Below are 14,865 nucleotides of genomic sequence, written 5' to 3'. Positions count from 1 at the left end.
TGTAATATTTCAGATGCTTTAATCAATTGATTAGCTTCGTGGTTTTCTAATTGAAGATCCTAGATTACACTTGAGACTTTTCTTACAGGTCTGCGATTCTTTCAGACAATAAGGTTCCCTTGAAGATGCCTTAAAACTCAATTTCTTCCCTGTTCTTTAAGAGATCGTGCTAGTGTCACGGACTTAGGATGCGCAACCCATGACACTAGAACATGGCTCAATGATTTGCCATTTGGAATAATAGAATCATGAAATGATCGTTGTCAAAGATTCCTACTACAATATAACCCACCCAATATGAATGTTAAACTAAGAAATGACATAACATCCTTCATGCAACTAGAGGATGAAACACCATATGAAGCATGGGAAAGGTTTGAGGATATGCTTAGGAAATGTCCTATGCATGGATTTCAACATTGGACCCAAACAGGGATGTTCCATAATGTTTTGAATGCATAGACAGGGATGGTGGTTGATGCCAAATCTAATGGAACTTTGTTGGACAAGTCCTACAATGAAGCATACGAGATTTTGGAGAGAATTGCCAATAATGATTATTAATAACCCTCAACAAGAGCTGGAACTGGTAGGAGAGTAGTTGGATCATTTGAACTCGATACGATTACATCACTTAATACTCAGGTATCTTCTGTAGCCAACATGATAAAGACCATCTAGAAGCCTAGTGAGGTGAAAGAGCTAAAAACAACTGGGTTTCCTTGTGTTTACTTTGGTGAGGATTACGTGTTTGAAGAGTGTCCCTCAAACCCAACATTTGTCTACTGTATGGGCAACTTTAATATGAAAAGCAACTCTTATTCCAACAGGTATAGTCTTGGTTGGAAGCAACACCCAAATTTTAGGTGGAATAATTAAGGAGCTGGAAATTCCAACACAGCTGTCAGACCCAATACCATAAATGTCCCACCTGGTTTCCATTAGTCTATACCGCCTCAACAACAAGTTCAACAAGGGCAGACATCATCTTCTTTCTCATTTATTCAATCTCTACTGAAGGAGTATATGGCCAAGAACAATGCTGACAAATAAATTGCCTCCAAAGTTGAAGGACGCAAAAAGCTTCACAATACCTTGCTTAATTAGTAACCAATATGTTGGTAAGGCCTTGTGTGATTTAGGAGTGAGCACAAACCTTATGCCCATGTCTGTGTTCAAGAAGCTGGGAATTGATGAATTAGGACCTACCACTGTGACCTTCCAATTGGCAGATCGATCATATGCACACCTAGAAGGTAAAATCAAAGATGTCCTGGTAAGGGTAGATATTTCATTTTCCTTGTTGATTTCATTGTATTAGACTGCGAAGCTGACAAAGGTGTGCCTATTATTATGGGTAGACATTTTCTTGCAATAGGTAGGACTGTGATTGATGTTCAAAAAGGTTAATTAACTATGAGGGTGAATGATCAACCATTGGCGGGGATTAACGATTGGCAACTTTAGTTTTTGTTATTGCAGTTTTTATATTTTTAGCTGTTAATTTATTTATTTCGTGATTACAATAGGTCTATTACTAGTTGTATGCGTAGAGGCATTTCTATTGAAGAACTCTATCTTTTAGATCCAAAAATTGAAAGGACCTTGCAAAGAAGGAGAAAAGAACAAAGAGCAATGAATCAATATGGTAACAATCAACTTGGTTTGAATGAGCTACTTAATCCGGGAGCTGGCAATGGTAATCCTCAGGTTACTCAGATGTTTTATGATCAGGATAGGCCAATTTGAGAGCATGTAGTTCCTATCTTAGACACTTGAATACTAGAATAGTCAGACCAAAAATTAAAGCCCCCACTTTGAGTTAAAACCTGTAATATTTCAGATGCTTCAATCAATTGGTTAGCTTGGTGGTTTTCCAATTGAAGATCCTAGATTACACTTAAGACTTTTCTTACAGGTCTGCGATTCTTTCAGACAATAAGGTTCCCTTGAAGATGCCTTAAAACTCAATTTCTTCCCTGTTCTTTAAGAGATCGTGCTAGTGTCACGGACTTAGGATGCGCAACCCATGACACTAGAACATGGCTCAATGATTTTCCATTTGGAATAATAGAATCATGAAATGATCATTGTCAAAGATTCCTACTACAATATAACCCACCCAATATGAATGCTAAACTAAGAAATGAAATAACATCCTTCATGCAACTAGAGGATGAAACACCATATGAAGCATGGGAAAGGTTTAAGGATATCCTTAGGAAATGTCCTATGCATGGATTTCAACATTGGACCCAAACAGGGATGTTCTATAATGTTTTGAATGCATAGACAGGGATTGTGGTTGATGCTAAATCTAATGGAACTTTGCTAGACAAGTCTTACAATAAAGCATACGAGATTTTGGAGAGAATTGCCAATAATGATTATTAATAACCTTCAGTAAGAGCTGGAACTGGTAGGAGAGTAGTTGGATCATTTGAACTTGATACAATTACATCACTTAATACTCAGGTATCTTCTGTAGCCAACATGATAAAGACCATCTAGAAGCCTAGTGAGGTGAAAGAGCTAAAAACAACTAGGTTTCCTTGTGTTTACTTTGGTGAGGATTACGTGTTTGAAGAGTGTCCCTCAAACCCAACATTTGTCTATTGTATGGGCAACTTTAATACGAACAACAACTCTTATTCCAACAGGTATAGTCTTGGTTAGAAGCAACACCCAAATTTTAGGTGGAATAATTAAGGAGCTGGAAATTCCAACACAGCTATCAGACCCAATACCATAAATGCCCCACCTGGTTTCCATTAGTCTATACCGCCTCAACAACAAGTTAAACAAGGGCAGACATCATCTTCTTTCTCATTTATTCAATCTCTAATGAAGGAATATATGGCCAAGAATGATGCTGACAAATAAATTGCCTCTAAAGTTGAAGGACGCAAAAAGCTTCACAATATCTTGCTTAATTAGTAACCAATATGTTGGGAAGGCCTTGTGCGATTTAGGAGCGAGCACAAACCTTATGCCCATGTCTGTGTTCAAGAAGCTGGGAATTGATGAATTAGGACCTACCACTGTGACCTTCCAATTGGCAGATCGATCATATACACACCTAGAAGGTAAAATCAAAGATGTCCTGGTAAGGGTAGATATTTCATTTTCCTTGTTGATTTCATTGTATTAGACTGCGAAGCTGACAAAGGTGTGCCTATTATTATGGGTAGACGTTTTCTTGCAATAGGTAGGACTGTGATTGATGTTCAAAAAGGTTAATTATCTATGAGGGTGAACGATCAACAAATCAATTTTAACGTTTTCCAGGCTCTAAAATGTGCGGATGATGTAGAAGAGTGCCATGTTGTCAGTTTGTTAAACTCTGTTTTGGAATAGGAATTTAAAAAAAATACCAAGACAAAGAGCATAGTGAATTGGATTCAGTTGATATTGATGATGAAGGGTCATTAGGACACCATAAGTAGTTGCTGACATCCAAAATAATTGTCGATAAACCTAGAAAGTGGTTTGACACATTATATTTATCTATTCGAACCTTTAACCTTGCAAAACTATCCATTAAAGAGCCACCCACATTAGAGTTGAAGCCTCCACCTGTACTATTAAAGTACGCTTATTTGGGGAAGGATAACACACTGTTTGTTGTTGTATCTATTGAGCTAACTTATGAGTAAGAGGCTCAATTGTTAGCTATACTTAGGAAATTGAAAAAAGCATTAGGATGGATAATCACAAATATTAAAGGAATCAACCCCACAATCTGTATGCACAAAATTTTTTAGAAAATTTCTGTGGTAGTTCTATTGAGCAACAAAGGAGATTGAACCCCATTATGAAGGAGGTGGTGAAAAAGGAGATAATCAAATGGTTTGATGCTGGCATTACCTACCCAATCTGAGACAGCTCTTACGTGAGTCTAGTCCAATGTGTATCAAAGAAGGGTGGTGTCACTGTGGTCAGTAATGATAATAATGAGCTCATACCTACACAAACTATCATAGCATGGTGAGTTTGTATGGACTATCGCAAGCTCAACAAATCCACAAGGAAAAACCATTTTCCACTGCCCTTCATTGATCAAATGTTAGACCAATTACCTAGTAAGGCTTTCTACTACTTCTTATATTGATATTCTGGGTACAATCAGATTGCAATCGCCCTAGAGGATCAAGAAAAAAAAACATTCACTTGTCCATATGGTACATTTGCCTTCAAAAGAATGTCCTTCGGTTTGTGTAATGCACCGGAAAAATTCCAACCGTGCATGATGTCAATATTCTCGGATATGGTTGAGAAGTTCCTCAAAGTGTTTATGGATGAGTTCTCTGTATTTGGGAATGAATTTGAAGGTTGTTGTCACAACTTAGAGCTAGTACTTCAACACCATGAGGAGACTAACCTTATTTTAAACTGGGAGAAGTGTCATTTCATGGTATGAGAAGGCATTGTCCTAGGGCATAAGGTCTCTCATAAAGGAATTGAAGTTGACAAGGCAAAAATTGAAGTAATTGAGAAGTTGCCACCCCCTACGAGTGTTAAGGGAATTAGGAGCTTCTTAGAGCATGTTGGATTCTATAGGAGATTTATCAAAGACTTCTCTAATATCTCTAAGCCCTTGTGTACCTTGTTCGAACAAAATAAACCTTTTCTTTTCTATGATCCTTGCCTGTCTACTTTTAAGGAGCTGAAGAAGTAACTAGTGGTTGCTCCAATACTAGTGGCCCTAGATTGGTCGCTGCCATTTGAGCTTATGTACGACATGAGTAATTTTTTTGTTGGACAAGTGCTTGGGAAACGTATAGGTAAGTTTTTTGACACTATTTACTATGCTAGTTGCACTCTAATAGAAGCATAACTAAATTACACAACCACTAAGAAGGGATTATTGGCTATTGTGTTTACATTTTATAAGTTTAGATCATATCTAGTAGGCACTAGGGTCATAGTATATACCGATCACTCTGCAACTAAATACTTAGTAGCCAACAAAGACACAAAGCCAAAACTGATCAGGTGGATTCTTTTGCTACAAGAATTCTATCTAGAAATTTGAGATAGAAAAGGAATAGAGAATCCAGTAGCAGACCATCTATCTAGGTTAGAAGCTAGAAATGAGGATGGCAATGTTAAGCCTACTAATAAAGACTTCCCAGATGAGCAACTGTTGGCTGCCACGGTATTATGTTGGTATGTCGATAAAGTGAACTTCTTAGTAACCGGTCTGCTGCCACTTGATCTTAATCGCTAAACAAAAAAGAAATTCCTTCATGATGCAAGATGTCATTATTAGGATGAACCCTTCCTATTCAAGTAGTGTGCTGATAAGAAAATTAGGAATTGTGTCCCTGATGATGAAATATACAACATTTTGCAACATTTCCATTTAGCCACTTATGAAAGACACTTTGGAGGAATTAGAATTGCTGCCAAAGTACTTCAGTTAGGATTTTATTAGCCAAGTCTATTCAAGGATGCCTATAGCTTTTATAAAGCATGTGACCAATGTAAACAAACTGGTAATGTTTCAAGGAGACATGAAATGTCATTGCAAAACATTTTAGAGGTTTAGTTGTTTGATGTATAGGGAATAGAATTTATGGGTCCATTTTTACTCTCATTTGACAACCTATACATACTAGTGGCAGTCAACTATGTTTCCAAGTGGGTAGAATCCCTCCTACCAATGATGCCAAGTCAATGATGAAGTTCTTACACACGAACATCCTCATGAGATTTGGTATGCCTCGAGCCATCAGCAATGATGAGGGGTCTCATTTTTATTGCAAACTCCTCACTAATGCTTTGCATAAGTATGGGGTGATGTACAAACTTGCCACAACATATCACCCACAAACAAATGGACAAGCTGAGATTTCTAACAGGGAGATTAAGAAAATTCTAGAAAGATGGTGAAGCCAAGTCAAAAGGATTGGTCCTTGAGATTGGATGAAGCCTTGTGGGCTTATCATACTGCCTTCAAAACACCATTAGGAATGTCACCTTTTAAGCTTGTTTATGGTAAGCCATGTCACCTGCCTGTTGAGTTAGAGCACAAAGCATTTTGGGCCATTAAAAAATTGAATATGGATTGGATAGCCGCTGGACATAAAAGATTTTTTGAGTTGAATGAAATGGAAGAATTTAGAGCCCAAGCTTATGTGAATGCTAAGCTCTATAAGGAAAAGACCAAGTGATGGCACGACAAGAAGATCATGCCAAGGCAATTTGAATAGGGGCAAGAAGTGTTGTTATTTAACTCAAGATTGAAATTGTTCCTTGGTAAGTTAAAACCGTGATAGTAAGGGTCTTTTGATGTGATGAAGGCCTATCCTTATGGCGCAGTGGACATCAAAGATACCAAGACTGGGGTAATTTATATAGTTAATGGTCAACATTTAAAGCACTACTAGGGTGCTCATGTGGATCGAGACAAACATTCCATTAACCTTTGAGATGTTTGAGCTCAAAATCTTTTCTATCTTTATAGTTTTTCTCTTTAATTAATTAACCTTATTTTCATTTTTGCTTATATATTTTTATTAATGTAAAACTTTAGCAAGAATTTCAGGGAAAGAATGAAGGTGCAAGCTTTTTAGATGTAGTACCAAGGGGTGTTTTCCCCAACATTTCGAAAAAGAATGATACCACAACAAATAGGGTTATTAGATTTTGAAGTAAGAAAAAATAAGGGTTGACAAGAAAGAATGGTTTAAGGAAGAGGTTTTAGACAACTTGGTTAATTAGGTAGCCCATGAAAAAAATGCCAAATGTGTTACTTTAGGGCTAGGTCATTATAGGGTTCCCTCCAAAAAAATTTTATTTTTCCTTTTTCATTCCACAAAACTTACTCTGCATGCTTTTCTGAACCGTCAACACCATTACCCCCATTTCCTTTTCTTCAACTAGCCACCCCTATTTCATTTTTCACAATTCCTTCGCATTTACCATTTCTTTTCCCTAAACCTCCCTAGCCTCTCCTTTTGCTCTTTCAACTTCCTTAACTTCTCTTGAGTAGTGTTATTTTCCCATCTAACCTAAATCACATTCTCAAAGATTTGTCAACATTCTTTAATGGCAAGAGTAAAAACCACTTCCAAAGGTGGTGAATCTTCACAAGCAAGTGCTACCAAACCTAAAACCTTCTTCAACAGTGCTACTGCGAATTACAACAACAATTTCTCCAAGCGACCATTTTGCTTTGAACAAGGTTTTCTATTCAAAGATGCACCTTATATGATGACTCAGTTTCCTCCATTGTTGATAAGAATGGATGGAAAATTTTCTACTTACATTCAGATGATGTTTTAGGGTAATTCGTTCATGAGTTCCATGTGCATATCACTTCTCCTAACAATCCTTTTATTCGGTTTGCAGAACCTCAGTCCCATTTGATGAAGACCATATTAATGCCCAATTTGGGCTAATTGATGTTCAAGAAAAACATACTCCATTCTACGAAACCATTATTACTGATAGTTTAAATCCAGTATTAAATGATTTGTGTATTGTAGGCACTCAATGGACTGTCTCTAGCTAATAATGCCATACAATCGAGAGGGCTTCCCTAAAGCCCATAGGTAAAGTTTGGTACCAATTCCTCAAAATTTGACTGATGCCATCCACCCACACTACCACAATATCAAAGGGACGAATGCTATTGTTGCATTCAATCATTGTAGGTCGAAAAATAAACATTGGTCAGGTTATTTTCCATGAAGTGCATCAATGTGCACAGAAGAATGCTGACAACCTCAATTTTCGTTCGCTCATCATTATTTTTTGCAAAACAACTCAAGTACCTTTAAATGCCAATGAGGATGTCACACGAAACAAGGGAGGAATGTCTGGTGCTATATTTTCCAAAATCCAAGAAGTGGACACGTCAAAACAACCTCAGCATAGTAAGGCACCCACCTCTTCTGCCAAGCACTTTCCCATAGCAGAAGCCTCACCATTTCATAGCTCCTTTGAAAAAAGTGTGTTGCAATCATTAAACCAACTGGAGTAGAGAATGTCTCTATTTAAGATTAAGCAATTTCAACTTGTTGAAGAGATGACAATGGCCCAAGAACAACATGCTTGCTGCTAGTCCTATATGAGGGATATAGGTATGGCTCTAAAACGGTTCTTGCAGAAGAGCTTCACCAAGCCTATTCTTAACTTCCCTAGTTTCCCCAAAACTTTGCTACCATTTTCCAAGGCTAAGGAGGAACCAATTGAAATCCAATCTGACAAGGCCGAACCTGTGAACATGAGAGCTACTCCTGAACAGTGAAAGTAGCTAAGGAAGAGCCTGAGAAAACAAAATCTCTTAATATTGAGAGTGACAAATATGAGCAAAATGAACCCATACCTACCACTAAAGCCGCCGAGAAGGGTAAAGAAACTGTTCCACCCACACCACTTAGAACCATGACTACCCAAGACCGTGAAACTGATCACATTATTTATGATATCACTAAGTCTCATAAAGACAGGGAGGATGTGCCACTCCAATCAAGGAAAAGGAAGTTGTGTTATAAGCACAGTGCACGCAAATCCACTCGTAGACAATGAAGAAATAATCACCAACATCCAAGGTAGAGGAGTTCTCTTCCCCTTATATACTCATGCGTTCATATTTTTTACTATGACATTTTCTATATATATATATATATATATATTCCTACATTCATGTTACATATATGTTCATGCATTGAGGCTAATGCATCCCTTAGGTTTTGGGGTGTATCGAGCATTTAGCACACATCATGTAATTTTTAAGCATGCTAATTTTAGTATAGACATTCTAGTATAGCCAAATTTGTTTTCCCACGTAGCCAAGAATTGGTTAGACTATGATGAGTACAATTTTTACTTGTTATGTTTGATGATGAGCTTAATTCTTCAATAATCCTAGAACATGTGACAGTGGATTAAGTGAAATGAAAATTGGAAAATAATCGGGTTAATTAGCAATTTATGTTCTTAATTAGTTAGCTTAGTTTCATCTAAAAAATTGGCAAATAATATTTCAAAAAATAAAAATATTTTTAGAAAAAATAAATTTTATGGTTTTAAATAATTATTAGGTAAAAATAAATATTTTGGGTTAAATTAGAATTTAAAAATAATTTAAGATGGTGGTTTAATTGGGTGATCTAAAATATTAATTAAATGAGACTAATTTTAAAAATAAGGAAAATATGTAAGAGGTTTTATAGGAAATAAATCATATTTTTGGAATTTTGGAAGAAAATGAGAAAATTTTAAAACAAGGGAAAAGGGGGAGTAGTCTCATGGAAAAATCCCAAAAGTTTGAAAATAAGGTGGGAGTTTTAAAATCAATGATTTGAGTTCAATTCAAGGTAATCATTATCTCTAAACTTGATTTTAGGTTTATTTCAATCATTATTTATTAATTAAAGTGATTATAATGGTTTTTCAAATTTAATTTCTTCTTTCTTGAACTTGAGGATCACCTATGGTCGATCTTTAATTTTGAGTTGGAATCAATATATTAATGGATGCTAAGCTCAAAATAGGTCTAATAAAAGGTTTTTAATCTTAAACCAAAAGATCAAATACTTTTTATGGATCAATTTGAGAAATTCGAATTTGATTAAGAACATTGATGATTTTTTTGGAAATATGAAACGGATTAAATGATGAAATTAACTGTTAGAATACATGTTATTGGACTAAGAATGAAGATTAGAAGTGGTTTGAGGTACTGAAAAGGAAGTTTAATTTATGAATTTCATATTTCGGCTTAGTTTTGTAACATCGATAAGGTAGTTTAGAACAATGATGTAGATTCGTATACTTTATCAAAATTCATGTTTCTTGTTGCTATTGTTAGTTTGTAATGCATACTTTGTCTCTGTTAAAGCTCCACATCAAGAGGAGAAACGTACAAATCAAAATTGAAGCTCAAGCTTGCTTGTTTGAACACATTTTTGCCATTCAATTTCTACATGGTAAGAATTAGTTGAACGCTTTCTAGTAATGTATTTTCAACCTAGAAAAAATGCTATGTTGCGGAGTGAGATCACTACTTTTCAACAAATGGATGATAAATACCTATATGAGGCGTGGGAAAGATTCAAAGTGTTACTTCGTAGATGTCCTCACCATAGGATTTTGTGTTGCATCTAGTTGGAGACATTTTCTAATGGTCTTAACGCACACACAAGGTTGGTGGTAGATGTTTCTATGAATGGTGCACTCTTATCAAAGTCTTATAATAAGACTTACGAGATCATCAAGAGGATAGCCAATAACAACTATCAATGGCAAAAAAATCGATCAACTTCAGAATGACGAGTAGCCGAACTGCATGAAGTAGATGCCCTTACTTCACTCTCAACTAAGGTATCTTCTATCTCTTCAATGTTGAAACAGTTTACTACTAACGGTTTTAATCATATTGCACCTCAGCCACTGAGTCAATTTGATGTTGTTTCCTATGTATATTGTGGGGATTGTCATTCTTTTAAGAATTTTCCATCAAATCCTGAGTCAGTTTATTATGTAGGAAATCAACACCAAAATAGAAGCGGAGAAGGACCACAGTCCAAATTCTATAATCCTTCATGGCATAATCATCCAAACTTTTCTTGAAGTAACCAACAAAATGGACCGAACAACACTTTCATACAGCATAGATCAAGTTAAGCCCAAGGGTTTAATCAAGTTCCAAAACCATCACAAGCTAAATCATCTAACAATTTAGAGAATTTGTTCAAGGTGTACATGGTAAACAATGACTCCTTAATCTAAATTCAAGTAGTAACATTGAGAAATTTGGAGAACCAAATGGGTCAATTAGCTATAGAGCTTCGTAATCGACTGCAAGGAGCCTTGCCAAGTGATACAAAAAATCCAAGGAAATTAGGTAAGGAATATTCCAAGTTAGTTTCTTTAAGAAGTGGTAAGAATTTGGAACCCAAGGAAGCTGTGGTTGAAGATGAACCTATTGAAAAAGAGGAAAGTCAACCATCAGTTGAAATTCCTGCACCAGAAGAGCTAGAACTTACAAAGTCTGATGAGGTAAAATCTAAACTAGTGAATTCTTATAAGCTAACACCTTATTTAGATGCAAATGTATCTCCTTAGAAAAGTTGTCAAGTCCAAGCCAAAGTTCCATCACCTCCATATCCTCAAAGATTCCAACCACATAAGCAAAAATAAGAGGTGCAATGAAAGAGATTTTTGGATGTTCTAAAGTAGCTTCACATCAATATACCATTGGTAGAAGATTTAGAAAAAATGCCCAATTATGTCAAGTTCTTGAAGGATGTTCCGTCTAAAAATAAGAGACTTAGTGAGTTTGGCACTATAGCCTTAATGAAGGAGTGCAGTGCATTATTACAAAACAAGCTACCTCCAAAAATGAAAGACCTCGGAAGCTTTACAATACCCTGTAATATTGGAGAATCTTATTGTGGTAAAGCTTTATGTGATCTAGGGGCAAGCATCAACTTGATGCCCAAGTCTATTTTCAAGATGTTGGGAATAGGTGAAGTAAGACCCACGACTGTGACACTCTAATTGGCGGATCGATATTTAGCATACAAAGAAGAAAAGATCGAGAATGTTTTGGTATGTGTAGATAAGTTTATTTTTCCTACTGATTTCATTCTCTCAGATTTTGAAGCAGATAACGAAGCGTCAATCATCTTGGGGAGACCTTTCCTAGCCACGAGAAGAAAATTAATAGACATGTAAAAAGGTGAACTCACCATGAGAGTTCAAGACAATCAAGTAACATTTAATGCTCTTAAAGAGATGAAATTTCCCGATCTGATGGAGGAATGTTCAGTGATGGAGGAGCTAGAAACCTTATTTTCTATGGAATGCAAGAATACTTTTGTAGAGGACCCATTGGAAAACACTTTAGGTTTTGAGCCATTGGAAGATGAAGAAGCTTATGTAACATCTTTTTAAATGACATCATTATGAAGGTTTAAGACTTCAAAAATGTTCATACTTGAAGAGTCTCCTTTGGTCCATTAAACAACCTCAATAATGTTCTTTAAAAAGCTTTGAAACCTTCCAACTTGAAGAGTCTTTAATCATATGAAAAGTCACCTACAAAATAGATATTTAACCATTAAACAATAACTCAAAACACTTGTAAAAATAACATATTTAATATCATTCATTCACACTATTTAAATAAACATGCAACTTAAACCATACTTTATTAACACCTTATTTATGATGATAATTATCATACTATGCATTAAAAGTAACAGCCAAATTAAACACACTTCACACACTTACTAACTCATGCTTAAACTAAATGAACAAACAAGATGCTTAAATGCAAGCTTAATTAAGATGTAAACTAAATGAACAAATGAGTTACTTAATGCATGACTTTATGTAATGATGCAAACTTTAACTAACATGAGAGTTACATAAAGCATGTCATAATTTATGATGCAAAATTTAACTAAAACGAGAGTAACATAAAGCATGTCATAATTTATGATGCAACTTAACTAACATGAGAGTTACATAATGCATGACTTTATTTAATACAAAACACATAATGCATGTCATAATTAAAAGATAAAAACACTTAATGATCAAGACATAATTAAAAATTGTAGAATTAATTAAACTAATCAAACAACCACATGCAAAACATGACATGGGCTTAGAATGTTATTTTGGGTCCAATAACGGTTGGACATCTCATGTTTGACCCAAACTTGCTGAATTAGACCCATCATCACCTTTTTAAGCTTACTGGATCTAGCACGCTTTATAGGCCCGATGGGAATTTCAATCGGATCCTCTCTTTAAACTGACAACTTGGAATTTGGTCCACTTAATGAGCTCGAGTGCACTTCAATTGTTCCTGTGCATGTATCATCCCCTCCCTCTTCAAAATGATTTTTCCTCAAATCAGGCCATTTGCTTGCCAAAAACCTTTGAAGATCACTAACCCCTTAATTCATGAACTTGATAAAGTCACTTCCAAAAACCTGAGAATCACACATTGTTCGAAAAGATAAGGTTATTTGCATACCCTCCGTCTTTACAAGGGTACCATTTCAAATTGTCATCTAGACGAGAATGAAACAAATTAGTGACACTATGAATTATAAGCACAAAATAACTTTCTGGAATCCTATTAAAAAATGGAACACATAAACCAATGTCGAGATCAAAATATAAGTTGGTCTTACCTTTTCAGAATGAATCAAAAGTTTCATCGATGGAAACAAAGCAGAATCACAAAGCATTCAACAGTTAAAATATTGGAAAACAAAATTCCATGGCTCGAATCCCTTAAACAATAATATAGAATCACAATCTCCGAGATCGAAAGTTTGATTTTGCATTTGCAACTCATCACAGTTCAAATACTTTGTTTTTAGATTTAAAGATAAAACATGAAACAAGCAAAAATTGTTCACACATTTATTCAAACAAAAATTATGATGCTTGGTTTCTCTCAATAATGATTCAGAATAACAAGCTCCAAGTTTAAACACATAATTCTGATCACTAGTTCCCAAATGTAGCAAAAGTTTCTTTTTTATCAATAATTCACACATGTTAAACAAATAGGATTTAAGCATACACACATTCAAACAACCAAACCTCTCCAATTTCATCCGAATAGGCATGCACTTTCATGAAGATTTCGCACAAAGATTTAAAGAATTCACATAACCATCACAATCAAACAAATTAAGCTTTTTATGTGAAAATTCTTTATCACACACGATCAAATTTTTTATACATCGATTTAATCCAACGATATAGACTTACCAACACAATACACATAATGAGAAAAACTCTTTAGGACACTACTTGAGACAAAATCATCAACAACAATCAAAGAATGATAATTAACTGAAACAATGTGTGGAGATATTTTGAAAACTAAGTCACCGGTAATTTTATCAACAACATTCAAATTAGATTACCGTGATTCAATTGCTAAAGATTCCATACCTTGCTTACCTTTAAGCACTTGTGGATTAATGTCATTTTTTATCTTACCTTTCTTGATCAATTGAAACTGTCTCTAGTTGGAAAGGTAATGAAGTTGAAACTTGTCGAATGGATCTTTAAAAACTTAAAATGAAGAGATAATATGAGGACAACTCGCATGTTGGTTAGTAAGAACACTCCTCTCCTTTTCACACATTTCATTTTTAATTTCTCTTTCTTTTCCAGCAATGTCACTCGATCCACTCACACTTTCTTTTATTTCTTCAATCTTAATCTCTTTTTCAATTTTCTTTTCTTGCTCATGATCTTTTTCAATCTCAATCTCTCTTTTATTTCTTTCACTCTATTTTTCTTTTTCAGTTTCTTTTTCTCTCATTTCTTTTTTTCTTATCTCAAATTCTTTTACTTTTCTCTCATTTTCTCTCATTATCAACTCTTGTTTTTCTTTTCTAGCAATTTCTTTTTGTCTCATACTTTCTTTACAATATGGGGTTGAAATGAAAGAATCAAAATGAGTAGACTTTCTTTGGTGACAAGTCGAATGTTTTATACATGTAACACAATCTCCTCTTTGTGTTTGAAACTCCATGGATGAATACTTTGGTGCACTTGAAAAGTTAGTCGTACCTTCGCATTTGTTACCTCAAAAAGCTTCAATCTCAGAATTCTCATTATTTCGACTTGAATTCCTTGGAGAATAGGAATCAAGCCATGACTCTCTCTTAAATGAATCTTTTCACTCTTTTTGTATAAAGGACTCCTTTGATGATCTTCCTTCCACACGATCAATTATTTTATGCAATTGTTCAAATTTCAATCGCATGATTCTATGCATTTCTTTCGTCAAATCTTGAAGTTTTGAATCTGAAAGCTCTTCTTGAAACATGATTTATTAAAAACATTGGAAAATAAAAGAATTTAAAATAG

At 35.0% G+C, this 14,865-nt stretch overlaps 3 non-coding genes across 3 annotated transcripts; all 3 read right to left on the bottom strand.

Annotated features, from left to right (window-relative positions):
- Window positions 1-306: 306 nt before the first annotated feature.
- Window positions 307-413, bottom strand: LOC121223877 (small nucleolar RNA R71). The gene has a single exon (XR_005921343.1). It is a non-coding gene; the product is annotated as a small nucleolar RNA R71 (small nucleolar RNA).
- Window positions 414-2,136: 1,723 nt separating this feature from the next.
- On the bottom strand, window positions 2,137-2,243 carry LOC121224050 (small nucleolar RNA R71). Its single transcript, XR_005921513.1, has one exon. It is a non-coding gene; the product is annotated as a small nucleolar RNA R71 (small nucleolar RNA).
- Window positions 2,244-9,996: 7,753 nt separating this feature from the next.
- On the bottom strand, window positions 9,997-10,103 carry LOC121223897 (small nucleolar RNA R71). Its single transcript, XR_005921363.1, has one exon. It is a non-coding gene; the product is annotated as a small nucleolar RNA R71 (small nucleolar RNA).
- Between the last annotated feature and the right edge of the window lie 4,762 nt (window positions 10,104-14,865).

The sequence above is a fragment of the Gossypium hirsutum genome, chromosome D11 (assembly GCF_007990345.1).
Source record: "Gossypium hirsutum isolate 1008001.06 chromosome D11, Gossypium_hirsutum_v2.1, whole genome shotgun sequence".
Classification (NCBI taxonomy): domain Eukaryota; kingdom Viridiplantae; phylum Streptophyta; class Magnoliopsida; order Malvales; family Malvaceae; genus Gossypium; species Gossypium hirsutum.
This window is presented reverse-complemented; position numbering and strand designations above follow the sequence as displayed.